Raw genomic sequence first — 13,602 nt, forward strand, 5'->3', positions numbered from 1 at the left:
GGGACGAGGACACTCCTGGGAGGACACTTCACGATGTGTTGGGGAGATCATTGTGAGGAAGCACGACCCTTGTGAGGAAGCACGCACAGAGACTCACCAAAGTACCCCGATGATACCACTATCTGCCCTCAGGTCGGGGTACACATGTTCTTCAGATGGACGGCTGTAGGTATGTTCTAACGGCATGCACAGGATGGGAATGTAGGTAACGGACCAGGCCGGTAGCTGCAGACGTCTTCATCATGTGCTCAGGATTTGCGCGATGGAGGTCAAGGACTTCCCGATAAGAGCTCAGGCCTGCGCCTCTAACAACACGGGCGAGATAGTTCGCATTTCGTGGGTCAGAGGTCATCAACAGGAGGGCTCGTCCAAAGTCAGGGTATGAAGCACAGGACCTGGTGAGGGTCACCGGTTCATCAGAAGTGCGCCCCTGTGCCCAGGTTCTGTTACTTTGTTACGTTTTTCTGAACCCTGAGGGGAAATCAGAGGTATTTCAAACACCGCTGAGCTGGCAGCAGGGGTACAAGGTTTGGTTTGGAGTTCAGAAGGTCAGGCAATATAAGGTACTCACCCGCCCACAGACAGGCCGGGCCACGTACTTCACCACCAGTGACAGGCAGACGGATTTTGATCACAACTTTAATTAATATAGGTAATAAACGTAGATGTACGTCGGGAAGATGTACATAGTAAGACCTGTAATGACTTGGTCACAGACGTCCTGCGATCGTCTTGATCTTACAACCGCAAACCGGGGTAGTCGTACATGTAGTAGATGTGTCGTGCAAGGCTTGGTCTTGCTGAGATAAGAGACTGTCTTATATCCTTGTCGGAGGTTGGTTCTGTAACATCCCACTTGAACATTCTAGGATATGAAAGTCTTACGACGACCTAGACGAATGTGGCTGCCCCCTAAGTCGAAAAGTTGGCCCGAGAGCATCAAGCATGTCCGACCACCTCGGCAGTTGACAGTTCTGTCAACAGCCTGCACCACGTGCCCAAGTTTCTCTGGACAACCAAATGAAAGCTTGGGAGATTGAATCAGACGGTTTTATGAGTTCTCTGTAAACTGTTTCTCTGGTAAGTATGGTTTCACTTTGTACCTGGGTAACAGGATGAGCTCTCTCCCTGACCCTCGGCAGCCTGAGGTGGATGGTTGAGGTCGACGGGTCCCGTCAACTTCACATGCAGCGCACCTGCCGATGTGACTCCGGGAAGGGAGGGTTGGTGGGATGGTACAGTAGGGACCGCTACTTTCTATGAAATTGAGATACGTATGTAGCACACTGTACTGCAATTTTAGGGCAAGTGGAATATTATTAGAGATCATTTATGTAAATATGGGCATAATTTGCACAATTATTGCAAAGTTGCAAACCTACAATAATTTATGTGTGGTAAATAATAAGATTTTCAGAATTGTGACATACATGTACGTACGTTAGTTAGTTGACGCGATAGAACATTCACAATTACAAAGTGTGTACTATTAATTTGAGTTGGGGAGACCTTCACTGTTAACTTGAACCTTTCTTACATGCCTAATGACACGACATCTTACAAAAACTCTACTTAAGGAAAGTATGAGATCTTTGAACTCTTGTTTTTCAGTGAAACAACTGCCCTTTTGGGAAACACTTAGTACATGGTATGAGAGACATACACATATCCTGAAGCACTTCGACCACACATTAGACAACGACGACTGACTGTGTCCAGACCCCCTTATTACCTTACGTTATGAGTAGGTACTCTCCACATAACACCGCCGTTCTGCCGTAAACAACACGCCGATCACGCTGTTCACACATCGTTCCTGTCGACACCCTGTAGAACAGACACATACCAGGTGAAGATGTGATGTGTTTTTCTGTGTAACGTGCTACTGTCTGTATGCAGTACTGATCAACACGTCATGATGGATGGAAACCAGTACTCTGGGGGGAAACAGCTTGTTATTTCATCTTACCGGGGTTCACACCCTGCTACTGTCCAGCATCTAGCCTAGCCCTAGGCTAGAGATAGTCTCTCTCAGGCCCTCTACTAGGCTCCCCAGGTTGCTGAAATATTGTACGGTTGCAAATTGTAGCATCTAGCCGGTTAACTCCTGTGATATGATATTAAGCCTATCTGGCCAATTTCTACTATTTTTCCAGCAACCCTGGGGAGCCTGGTACAGGGCCTGGGAGAGACTATCTCTAACCTGCCATCAAGTGATTTTCATTCAGCGGGCCCGATTAGATGTTGGAGACTAGTTGGAAACAAAACTCATCAAAATAAAGTCCCTCCAAAAGAGGTGCCGCACTTTCGTTGGTCTACTCAGCCTACCCATACATCATTCCTGTCCCTCCTCTTTCCTCTCCCTCCCCATGTTATCCCAGCTGCAGTCGGAGTTTTGACATGTAATTTTACTTAGTCGTGCTTCGGTGTCAAATTCTTGGTGTCGGTGATATGCTTTCACAATGTGCTGTCAGGTTTTGTTATGATAATATGGTATGTTGAGTTCAAGTTCAAGAGTTGGTTTACTCGTGTTCAGAAGGGTCCACAACTCCATTTCCTGACCATGTATGTTCCCACGGAAGGAACGGAAGTAACCTGTTGCAGCAATAAACATTTTACAACCTGCCGCAAACGGTTCAGTGAGTTTGCGATGTTAACGTTTTGCGGCGGGACAGACAGACCTGTTCAGAATGTTGAGGTTTAACAGCGCTCGGCTGAAAGTTTACCGACCTTCCATCCCATCTGTTGCTTGGCAACGTAACCTGGGATAAACTTTTCTGTAGACGATCACATTGGACCACCTACTAATAACAGTACGGCACAAGTGTGACAGTAACTGTGCCATGGAAAACCTGCACGAGTTACTCAATAACCTAATCCACCCTGCCAACAGCCTGGAGACCCTGTGAAAAATTTCACGTCAAATTAGTTTGGGGTTTGCCAAGAATAATGAAAGAACCCCGCTCGTCGTGAGGAAGACGAGAAATCGCTGTTCGCGGGATGGTCGTCCTGGAGACGCAATGTTTGGGAAATATCTTGTAGAAAATAACAATATTAATCAACTGGCGTCTTAACCACTGTCCTCTAGGATCAGACTAGGACATGGGGCTATTCCATCAATAACCTTATGGCACCAGTGACCGCGTAAGCCCATAAAAAGCTTAAGGAGACCAATTCTCTCCTGTGATGACAGGACATGGGAAAGCGATACTGTTGATCAAGGACAAATATCGTTGGATGTGGTAACTTGACGTAATACCAGTCGTTACGATTTTACAAACCAAGAATTTTCACCTGTGGATTAGTAATTGTTATGAATAAAAAGGAAAATCTTAGGATCCAGTGGCAGTAGCATGTACGCCAAGAATTTGGTTTGATGGAGACATTGGAATGGCATATCCGCATGACGAAAACTTCTGATCAAGATTAAATCTGACATACTTGGAAGATAGAACACATACCGGGTCGCCCCGTATATATAGTAGTAAGAACCATCTGGACCGTTCTGTTAGCTCTGCTGATGTGAATCCTGCAGAACGCCGCCCACTCTCCTAACACAGGGGAGAGGTCACGGCCTTCTGCGATCCGACCGTTTCATGCCCCATGAAATATTTTGCTTATTTTGTCATCAGTACTGAACCCACTATGACAGCAACTAAATGAAAACCGTGTGTCCTTATCGTGACTATTCCATCTATTTGTCCGAAAATCAGGTTGGGGCTTTGTGGTGAATATTTATCAATTCAGGAGCAACGTGCCCACTCAAATAATTGTCTTATTTTTAAGTGAAACTATTAGTACTATGTTATTTGACATATTATATACTATTGACTTATTATATACTATCTGCTCGACGAAATACCGGTTTGGAAAGTTGCTATCCCAGGTCCATGCCTCTTTGTCAAATACCATTGAGAAATGTGTACTGAATGGCTGGTTGTTTCAGAATTTGATGTGAGATTCCAGAGAAATAGAGCGTGTCAGCATTGCAACATCGACTGACAGAGGGGTGTGGTCCGGTGGTCAACAGAGAAGAAACAAAGTGATTGTGAATGGTATAGCGTCGGGCCAGCCATCGATGTCATTTAAAACAATTCTGCCTGGCTCTGATTTCCTCAGAAGCTTCGACAATTTAATTTTTCCCTGCCTCAGCTATTTATATGAGAACAACGAGAACCGACATGTATCCGATCAAACAATTTCTGCTTCGCCCCCCCCCCCCCAACAACAAAAAAACTGGTGGAAAAGCCCTGGCGGATCTTGTATTTACGTCAACATTCACGATAGCATGGATGATAACATCTCCTTGGGTTATTTCTGGCGCCTATTACCGCCTTCATAAATCAGCGCCACGGTCTGTGAGCAAAGTCGGAAAAAAGTAGCTATTCTGTTGGAATCCAATATCCGAGAAGATAATAATCGTCTACATTGAACAGTGTGTCGGATTAAGTTAGACTAGACCTGCTTTCATGTCACAGACTGGTCCCAGCCGGTACCTATTCTATCCGGGCGCCACGGAGTCAAGTGGACCGTGTACTTGGCGTGGAGCAGGTGGTCGGGCTCCGGCGTACGGTATCGTACAACACCAGTACCGTTAGCTGGGCTGGACTTTCCTGCTTTATGTTACACTCAGACTGAAACAAAACACAACCCAACCGCCATGGGACACATGTTGTCACGTTTAGAAACTTTCTCCGACTTGACAGATGACTCGGGGGTTCTGACACTTCTCAAACATCACCAAACAAAACGTTTCTCGCATCATACAATGTGTAAATTATCCTCTTTTTAATTGTTTGGATAGAGAACAAAATATACAAGGCCTGTGCCACTATGTTCTGTGACAGGATCGGAATGAAATACCGATTACAAACGTATTTTGACACGACAGAGAGGTCAACAGCTTTCATCGTGTCGCTGGATTAAATTAGTCTTCCGTTTATAAAAACCTTAAGCCTTCCCGGTAAGAACAACTACAGTTACTTGTGACTGTACAGTGCAGACACAGAATTGCTGGTAACCAAAAAAGATCTAAAAAGAACATCAACAGTTCAAAATAATCTAGTATGTATAATAAACTTTCCAACGATCTCAACACAGTTACTCCAACTTAACGCACACGCACAAGGCCAAATACACATGTGGCCAAGACACAAGACTGTGGAAGTTAAAGTTGATCTATAGTCAAGATGCGAGGTCCAGATGTAACAGTAGAGGGTTGACACTCGCACTCTGTCGGTGTGGCCGGTCGTTTGTTTTCCAAGTAAACACGTCATTTAGTCGGCCTGCATCAATTGCGACACCGATAGGACTAAGTGCAAAACTACTGTTCAACAATGTAACAATTTGCAAGAACTATGATGCGGATCCGTACAGTCTCAATTATAATATAACAAAATTCCGGCACATAGTAACGCCTTTGAAGTTACCAACTATTCTTCTAGGTTCCTTTACCCTGTCGTCTGAACTGATATACCTGGGGACCGATAGCCTGCCACTACGTGCTTTAGTCATACACATACTAAGTGGTCCCACTTGTAGCCTTTAACAGCAACTAAACAAAGAACAGTCAACATTTGCCTGCCAAAAATAAACTGCGATGTCCGGCCTAGTGGAAGTGAAAGTGGAAAGGTTAATCCAACCTGTCAACAGCACGGAACCGGCCGCTGGACGTGTGTAAAGGGTCTTGCATAGTGCATGCATCCAGTCTAACCCTCTATTTTCTGTAGGTGTCGTCCTCTGATAAGCATGGCAGCGTGGTGTTTCCTCCGTCTCGACTCTCTGAAGTGAAACTCAGGTGTAGCAGTTGCATCAATCAATGAAAATCCAAAAAGGAAAGAATCCAACCGAATTGATCCCAGTTTCCCGACGGACGTCCCTCTCCCTTCAGCGGCGGGGATGAGGCGTAACTCCGTTCGCGTACCCGTTGCCGTTCTCCTCCATGACGGTCAGATTAGTTTCAAGTTCTCTCATGTCCCCGTCTTTGTGTTCGTCTTCTTCCTCGGACATTTTCTTGAGCTTGACCCTCAGACGGAAGACGTTTTGCCTGAGCCCGTGTATCGTGTCCACCAGATGGGCGATCTGCGCGTTCTGTTTGGCTATGACTTCCACGAACTCTTCCCGGTCCTTCTGCAGGGACATGACTTTGTCCTGTAGGTATTTGCGGCCGTTGTGCCGGTGTTCTTCGCTGATGGCTGTGGGCGACAGGGCCTCCGAGAACTGCAGCTCCAGCGTGCTGATCTTCCCTCCCTGGTCCACCACGCTCTGCTGCACGTCCGCCACGTTCTCCTGCACCTCGTCCAACGTGTTCTCCATCTTCTCCACCTGGCCAGAACCATGGTCAGGTCCCGCTGGAGGTTCTGCACGTCTGCGGACAGGTGAGACATGGCGAACGACCCGCACGTCTCAGGGACCCTCATGTCGGGCACGATAACGTTAGGATCCAGCCCGCCGGCGTCTATCCGCACGGGAACGTTGTTAGGGTCCAGTCCGCCGTTGTCCATCCGCACACAGTCCTCACAGTCGTAGTTTACCTTGTTCTCGCCGGAGCCCTCGCGGTGGATAACTTTCCCACTCACGACTAAAGCCGAGGATACGACCAGCACAATGATGGCTTCCATCGTCGCCATGGTAACGGCCTAGGCTCCCTGAGGTTGGGAAGTTCGCAGTACCTGCAAGGGCGAAGAGACAACGTGGGATTACTGAACGGTACTGAGGAGACTATACAGAAGACAGACAATGACAGCACTGAGTTATACAAACGAGGTCGACACTCTGCGAGAAAGTGGACTGTGGGAGGGTAATAGATCCCACATGTTGGCTTTATTTCGGAGACTTGCCTGACGTGGTTCTACCGGAGGGTCAAGCCTGCCTCGCCTCCAGTCGTAATTGGGCCCGACCACGGATGGAAGAGAATTATCGCACAGATTTCACAGTAATTACAGACATCAAACAGAGGTTATACCTTAAATCCTATGAAGACAAACAAACAACCGAGAACGCATTAAGTTTGAACAAAGCGCGCGTAGACCGGTCTGTCTGAACCCAGATTCCGGACAAGTTCGTCAAGGCTGAGTAGGTGCGCCGCCCGCATCCCCCACCAGCCTGGCCCGTGTTCTGAACCAGGGCGGAAACAGACCGGGACCTAAAAATCTAAGAAAAATAGCCCGGGGCCCGGGTCGACATTCTTCGAACAAATTGTAGACCTAGGGCAAGTGGAGGGATTTGTTTGGACGATAACAGCTGTGCCATCTTGGCGGGAGTAAGGGCACTACAGCTATCAACAAACGGCCAGCCCCGGGGTTTATGGGACACGCACCCGGGCTCAGGCAGGGATGAGCAAAGAAAATATTCAACTTAACATATGTAAATAAATCACAATCACAGATCGTTTATAGGTTGGTTTGATGATTGTTCTTAGAAACGTCTTTGTAGGGCAGTACCATGCGCTTTAGTAGCTACAGCCAATTTCTTGCATCCGTACCCTAAAGCGGCCGACATTAGGCATTTCCACCAATGGGAAATGCTACTTGCTGAGTAATAATGACATCCATCGCTCAGAAAGTCTCTCTGTACAGGCCCATTACATTGTAGGAAAGAGCTGTGGCCCATTTGTGACGGTGATCCAGATTTGATCCGGATTCTCCCAAGATCTAGAAGCGAAAATATAACATTTAAATCCGTCGAACGCCTTTGATGGTCCTAGTCTAAACGATGCTTCTAACTAATTACTTTTACTTTGTCTGGACACACCGCTTGTTACCAGCTGCCACTCTCTTTCCCACGTTAGTTTACGTTTTTATCCTTGTTTTACAGATGGTTGCCAAATCCAGCCAAGGTTTTTGGTACTAGAATTTGTAAGGTATTCCTTCTGCCTTTCGTCACCCTGTTTTCATGAAGACAGCTTTGACTGAGTTTCAACATCTACCGGACAGCGCTGTAAATTTGACAGTTATTTCTCATATTTATGACTTAAGAGTCATTAAATCTTAAACATAGAAGATTGTTCTTGCCTTTGTCTCATTCATCATTACTTCACGTTCTCGTTCTTATTGGCATGTGAGATTAAATGTTATCGGGAAGGTATGTGGCCTCTTCCGTTTCTCTCCAAGGGTATCAATCAGCCATATGGCGGTTACGCCAGAAGAAATTGTACAAATACCAACAATCTGACGCTGCTAGTCAAAGGTATTCCTGTCTGTGTTTGTTTCCCCAAGGCACACACATTCTAGTCTGGGAACTTTGCTGGGTCCTTTGGAGACAGAAAAGCGGAGCAGATCGCGTGGTGTGTTCTGGCCTGCTGCCAAATCTTCATCTTTACATCCGGATTTAAGATTTGTGCCGAGCCGTGCAGGTGAACAAGGCGACGTCTGATAAAGCGAGCGTTCTCACACGTCGTAAACGTCAGCATGCGTACACGGGATCACGCCTGGGTTGTCTCCCGGCTGTGGTCCGCACAGGGGGCGCTTATCGAGGTTTAGTCAGGTGTTCATTTGGATATTTAGTTGGGCTTCTGTGTGACAGAAATCTTCAATGCTCCCCGCCGTAAGCACGAGAGAAAGTTCAGAGAGGATTAAGCAACGAAACGGACGTGCTAAATATGGAGAAAGGGATCAAATGATGTAGGGAAAAGAAAGAGCAAAGGAGGACAGGGAAGAATAATTTTCTTTACATACGATTTACGAAGGGCAATGTCCGACCTGGATACCGACAGCTGAGTGTAAGAGACATATTGTATATATAGTTACCACAGGACACACAAATAGCTGTAGACCACATGTGGCCAGTTCCCACACGTTCGACAGTAGCAAAGAGCCCGTAGAAGTTCAGGGAGGAATCCCCACTGGGCTGCTTCTCTCATCACTAGCGAGCCTTCCCAGACTGCAGACAACACGCCCTACCTACTGCGGCAGGTGGTACGGGAAACACAATACACGTACAACACACACAAGTTACCGACTCAGGGTAAAGGCCGGATCTGTGAACGATATCTGATAAAGCCACTATCGTCTGAACTGGCACTTCGGGATGTGGTTTACCACATTAAGCACAAGTCCTCCCCTGAAGAGTTCATGTGTGATAACTTTAACACCATGTGAGTCACCTTCTGAACGTCGGCAGCTCGCTATGAAGTGCAATAGATCCAGCCTGCCCTCTGAGTACAGCTTGCATAGCCACACACCACCGAGCGCCAAACGATCTGGATTAGCTTGCCAAAATTAAGGATTATCACAAGAAAGTGATACGTCAACAGTACACGCACTGAGACGTCCTAGTCACAACTTACATACCCAACACATTGTGTACACATTGTGCACCATGTGTTATAGTCCTTCGTGTCTCTGGAGTTCTAGCGAGTGAACTGCAACAAGAAACTCCGTGAGGAATATTCACATGTAGAAGACTTCTGGTCAGGTCTACAGGCGCGTCACCGGTCTGTCAGTCCTGCAGTCCCTCTGTGTTTCTCTTTAGCCCAGTGTTTTGGGATGAAGCTGTCAGTCAAGATGACATGGAGACGGAGGTGAGACCCAGGCGAGAAGGTCTCACGGCGTGTAAGAAAACATTTATTGTGGCAGACATGTCTGACGTTTTCAGGACAGACCACCCATGCCATTCAGCAATTTCCGATCTTCTGATCTGAGTTTCAGCAACATTTGAGAAAGTAAGAACTGGTATTAAACCGTCCTTGTCAGATAAGAAGTGCGTAGATACAGCATATGTGCTGACAGAGGTGCTGGCTACGTTTTTATTCCCTAGCAGCTGAGCTAGATCCCGGAGCTTTAGTCTGTCGCACATCTGTCAGACTATGACACGTTTTGGCAACGAAACGCCACTTTACGGATCACGGGCTAACTTTCCCTGCTGAGGAAATCCAAGGACAGGTGGTGTTTCCTTACGCAAGACACACATTGCAAAAATAATCTTTTATCATATGGAATCAACGCTGATGCGTTATTATGGGGCGTTGTAGGAAGGAGACATATGCGTGGCCCGTATACTAGTAGATTGTGGTCTGACAGTACGACCACATTTGACCAGAACAAGCCCTATAGCATCCTATACATGCGGACATTTACTAACCTGGGAACTGTACGGGCTCGCTGTAGGGTCCTGGTTGACAATAGTGAGGTTGATGGTGTGTACACATTGGTTTAATACCCTCCCCGTTCTATAGTTCACGTTCGGCTCCGAACTACCCACGCCGTCCCGACAGTACACCCATTTTGTAACCCCAGAAGGAACAGAATCCCACGCCCATTGTTGTAGGCTTTCAGACTCCACCGCCTCATTCATGTGTGGTGAAAGCCCGAGTCCCTCCCATGTCAGGGCTGGTAACAAAGCCGCTCATTGCTGGATAAACACACTTGTACAAGCATAATAGCTCCGGCCATAGGAAAGGTCTCACTCGAGTGCTTTATAGGGTACTAATAAGTCGGTATAAAACGTGACGGGACACAGGTCATGTACTCTGACACCGGTCCGCAGCGGTGATCTATGGTCAACCTTCAACAGCTTACCTGAGAAATCTCGTGTGGAAGATCCTTCTCACCGGTCTAGTGCTTCGACTTTCAGTACAGAAGTAGTTACGTGTTCTCTGTACCGCGTACCGCGTCCTTCCTTGGTATACAGAAATAGGCAGGAAAGGGGCTTTAAAGTTTGAGTGCTCAATTTATAGGACGATTTACGAGATCACTGGGGAGGTTACAAGATTACTGTGGTTTATATGGACTTGAGTCGTGGGCGGAGTCAAAGTCTGGGCGAGTTGTCTAGTTTATGTGTGGATCGCGGCTCGTGGTCACGTGATGACAAAGGAAAGGTCCTGTTCTTACGTTTCATCCGTGATCGGAAGACAGAATACTGCCTTCATCCTTCCCTGGATCCAATTATGGCTAATCCAGCAAAGCCGCGGTCTACAATCAATGTAGGGTCAGGAAACTGCTGACTGAAGTAAAAAGAAGTTTTCCTGTGAATGCAAGAGAATAGGCGTAGGATTCCACTGAAGTCTATCATCACACCCCTGGGCTTTGAAAAGGCAAGGAAGTCGCTAATACCATTAGTCCCGCAGGGTTGGACGGGAAACCCGACTGGTTAGGAAAGAATTTTTCGTTGACATTCGTCCTGAAGCGCAAGTACGGAGGGAGACGAGAGGCATACGTTCTAGCCTCCTTGTGTCTACACTGACAGACCTTAAACAATCCTGGCGCCGTGACCGTGGCCCTGAGATGGTAACGACCTGGCGACGTGCCCATGTCTTCAGCAAGGACGCCTCTGCCGTCAGCACCGGCCGGGAAAACGTTGTCTGATTTTCCTGTAACGATGACGTTACGAGAACGACACAGGCTCCAGCGTTTTATCAGCTGATCGCGCGGAAATAAATAGAGACAGGTGGAAGCAGTCATTTTGCGATGGCACATCAGACGCCTGACAACGGTGACAGGTCTATGAACAGACACAAATGGAAGACCAAGATTACAGATAACGCACTGATACGGATTACTGATAACGCACTGATACTCTTACTTTCCCAGAAACGCCTGGAGGATGAGCTATGCGAGAGATAACGTTAGATAGTGACTTCTAATTACAGACCGTGATTAATTTGCCAGACAGATGGTCAGCTGTTAAGAGAAGATAAGTAGACACAGTGTTATAAGGAGGTATGTACTCTCATCAGTAATGTCTCATCAACCCACATATTCCCACAGGCTGTCTGCAAACAACCGGCGGAAGGGTCAGGCTGTCTCTATTGCATCGTCTCCTTAATTTGGAAGCGAATGGCTAGCCTTGGGAAACGGGAAACCGATATAAAACCAGGGAGATGCCGCGACCCAGTGCAGTGCTCTTTGAAAGGAATAAAACTGGCAAGGGTCCTCCTGAGTCCCCTGACCCCACAACCAGAAGGTCAGCTCCACAAAGGGTACTTAGAAATGATCGGGGCAGAAAGAAAAGTCTCTGTCAGCAATTGACTTTCAAAGCGCGAACTAGACAGAGTCGCCCACGACTGGAAAGGCCGCTATCACTTGGTATGCTGGATGCATGGCGAGGTACATATCAGGCAAGGCCACATACTTAATTAGAACAATTTAACGATAGACGACCGGTTTGGACTTTGACAGTGATATATAAAAAATACCGATTTAAACCAACAATTGCAAACAATTCCAGAAAATAAATGCTGACAAACAGCATGGAATCTGAGCGTGTAGTAACTTCCATTAGCCCGAAATTAACCAAATGTTCGAGTGGGACACATCATAGTCACTTCAATGTGGTGAGATCGGTACGACTACTAAAATGCCAGATTTACTGTACTGGGAAAGCCCACAATTCTTTCTTGGCACAAAGTGCTGCCCTGCTGTGCTTGGGTTTGATCCACGTCCTCTCACCAGACATTGTATCAACTCATGGCGCGAAACGCATGAGACACCAGCTGGCTGAGAGATTTTCATGTGTTCTCAGAAAATCTACATCGTCCCACAGAATCTAGAGAACATACCAGCAAACAGTGAAGCACACCCAGCAGTTGTCGCACCAGCTATAATCGCCGCCGGCCCAGCCACGGGTCGACCTGCCTGCCCTGCTGAACGGAAGGTTCTGCGCCTGGCGCCCTTCTTGAGTTGTGCTAACAAATATGCTGCTAGCTTTCCGACAAAGCCCAAGTCTCCTCCGTCATCTCGTATTAGCACAGAGAGGCACAAATACTGGGCAGATGTATTTTAATGACATTTTTTGAAGAAAAAAAAGAAAAGAATGCCAGTGGGTATAGACCTGCCCTCGACCAATTATTTCCGACCTCTCTCTGTCAAAGTCAATTTTCTTCACTCTTCTTTCAAGGAAGCTGTGGACGTGATGTAGTATGTTAGTGCCAGAATAAGGATAAGGTCATATAAATCAAGGTTAGAAGTGAAAAACAACTAGTTGTTAAAATTTCTGAATAACTCTTTAAGGGATTCTACATAATTGGTCATGACGAAAAATGGTCCCTGCCTTCCAAGGCTCCATTTCACAAAATAACTACAAACTCTATTCCAATCACATCCCACAGTTCAGATGTAGTCTGTTGGTGAGCAGTACGTGTACGTAGCATGAAAATCACAGGAATACCTCAAGTTATGAATCTATTTGCTAGATACACGGATGTTCTCCTGCAAACGCATCATGAACACGTTCAACAAGACGTTCTGTGACCTACTCACCCACCTCAATGAGAGCCAGTGAAGTGCCGTCTTCAGGATGCCTTCACTCTCCCACAAGTTAAGCACAGCGTACGGCCGCCCCACAGCTTATTTCTCATGTCCCATGAGGACCGAGAACGTGACTGGACCCGCCGCAATCTCTATCCCAGGCCCGTGTTCGGAAACTCTCGGCAACGCCGACGATTACCGAGTAGAACCGGTACACATCGACGAGGTGAATTGAGCTGTCTCCTCCGTGGTAGCTATGGAACGTCTGGCAGCTCGTACTCCGGAGTTTGCCGAGTCGATATGACATTCGCCCCGGCTCCCAATCAGGAAAGCTGGCAACACGCACTTCACTCATCGAGCGGTGTAATCACAGAGGATAAATTCTGCCGCCTGACAGGTCGGGCCTTGTGCCGTGCCT

The 13,602-nt window shown here is 47.1% G+C and overlaps 1 pseudogene; it reads right to left on the reverse strand.

Annotated features, from left to right (window-relative positions):
* Window positions 1-4,760: 4,760 nt before the first annotated feature.
* The window catches only part of LOC109479109, a 14,758-nt pseudogene continuing 5,916 nt past the window's right edge, over window positions 4,761-13,602 (reverse strand).

This window comes from Branchiostoma belcheri, unplaced genomic scaffold (assembly GCF_001625305.1).
Source record: "Branchiostoma belcheri isolate BF01 breed outbred unplaced genomic scaffold, Haploidv18h27 scaffold47, whole genome shotgun sequence".
NCBI classification, from domain to species: domain Eukaryota; kingdom Metazoa; phylum Chordata; class Leptocardii; order Amphioxiformes; family Branchiostomatidae; genus Branchiostoma; species Branchiostoma belcheri.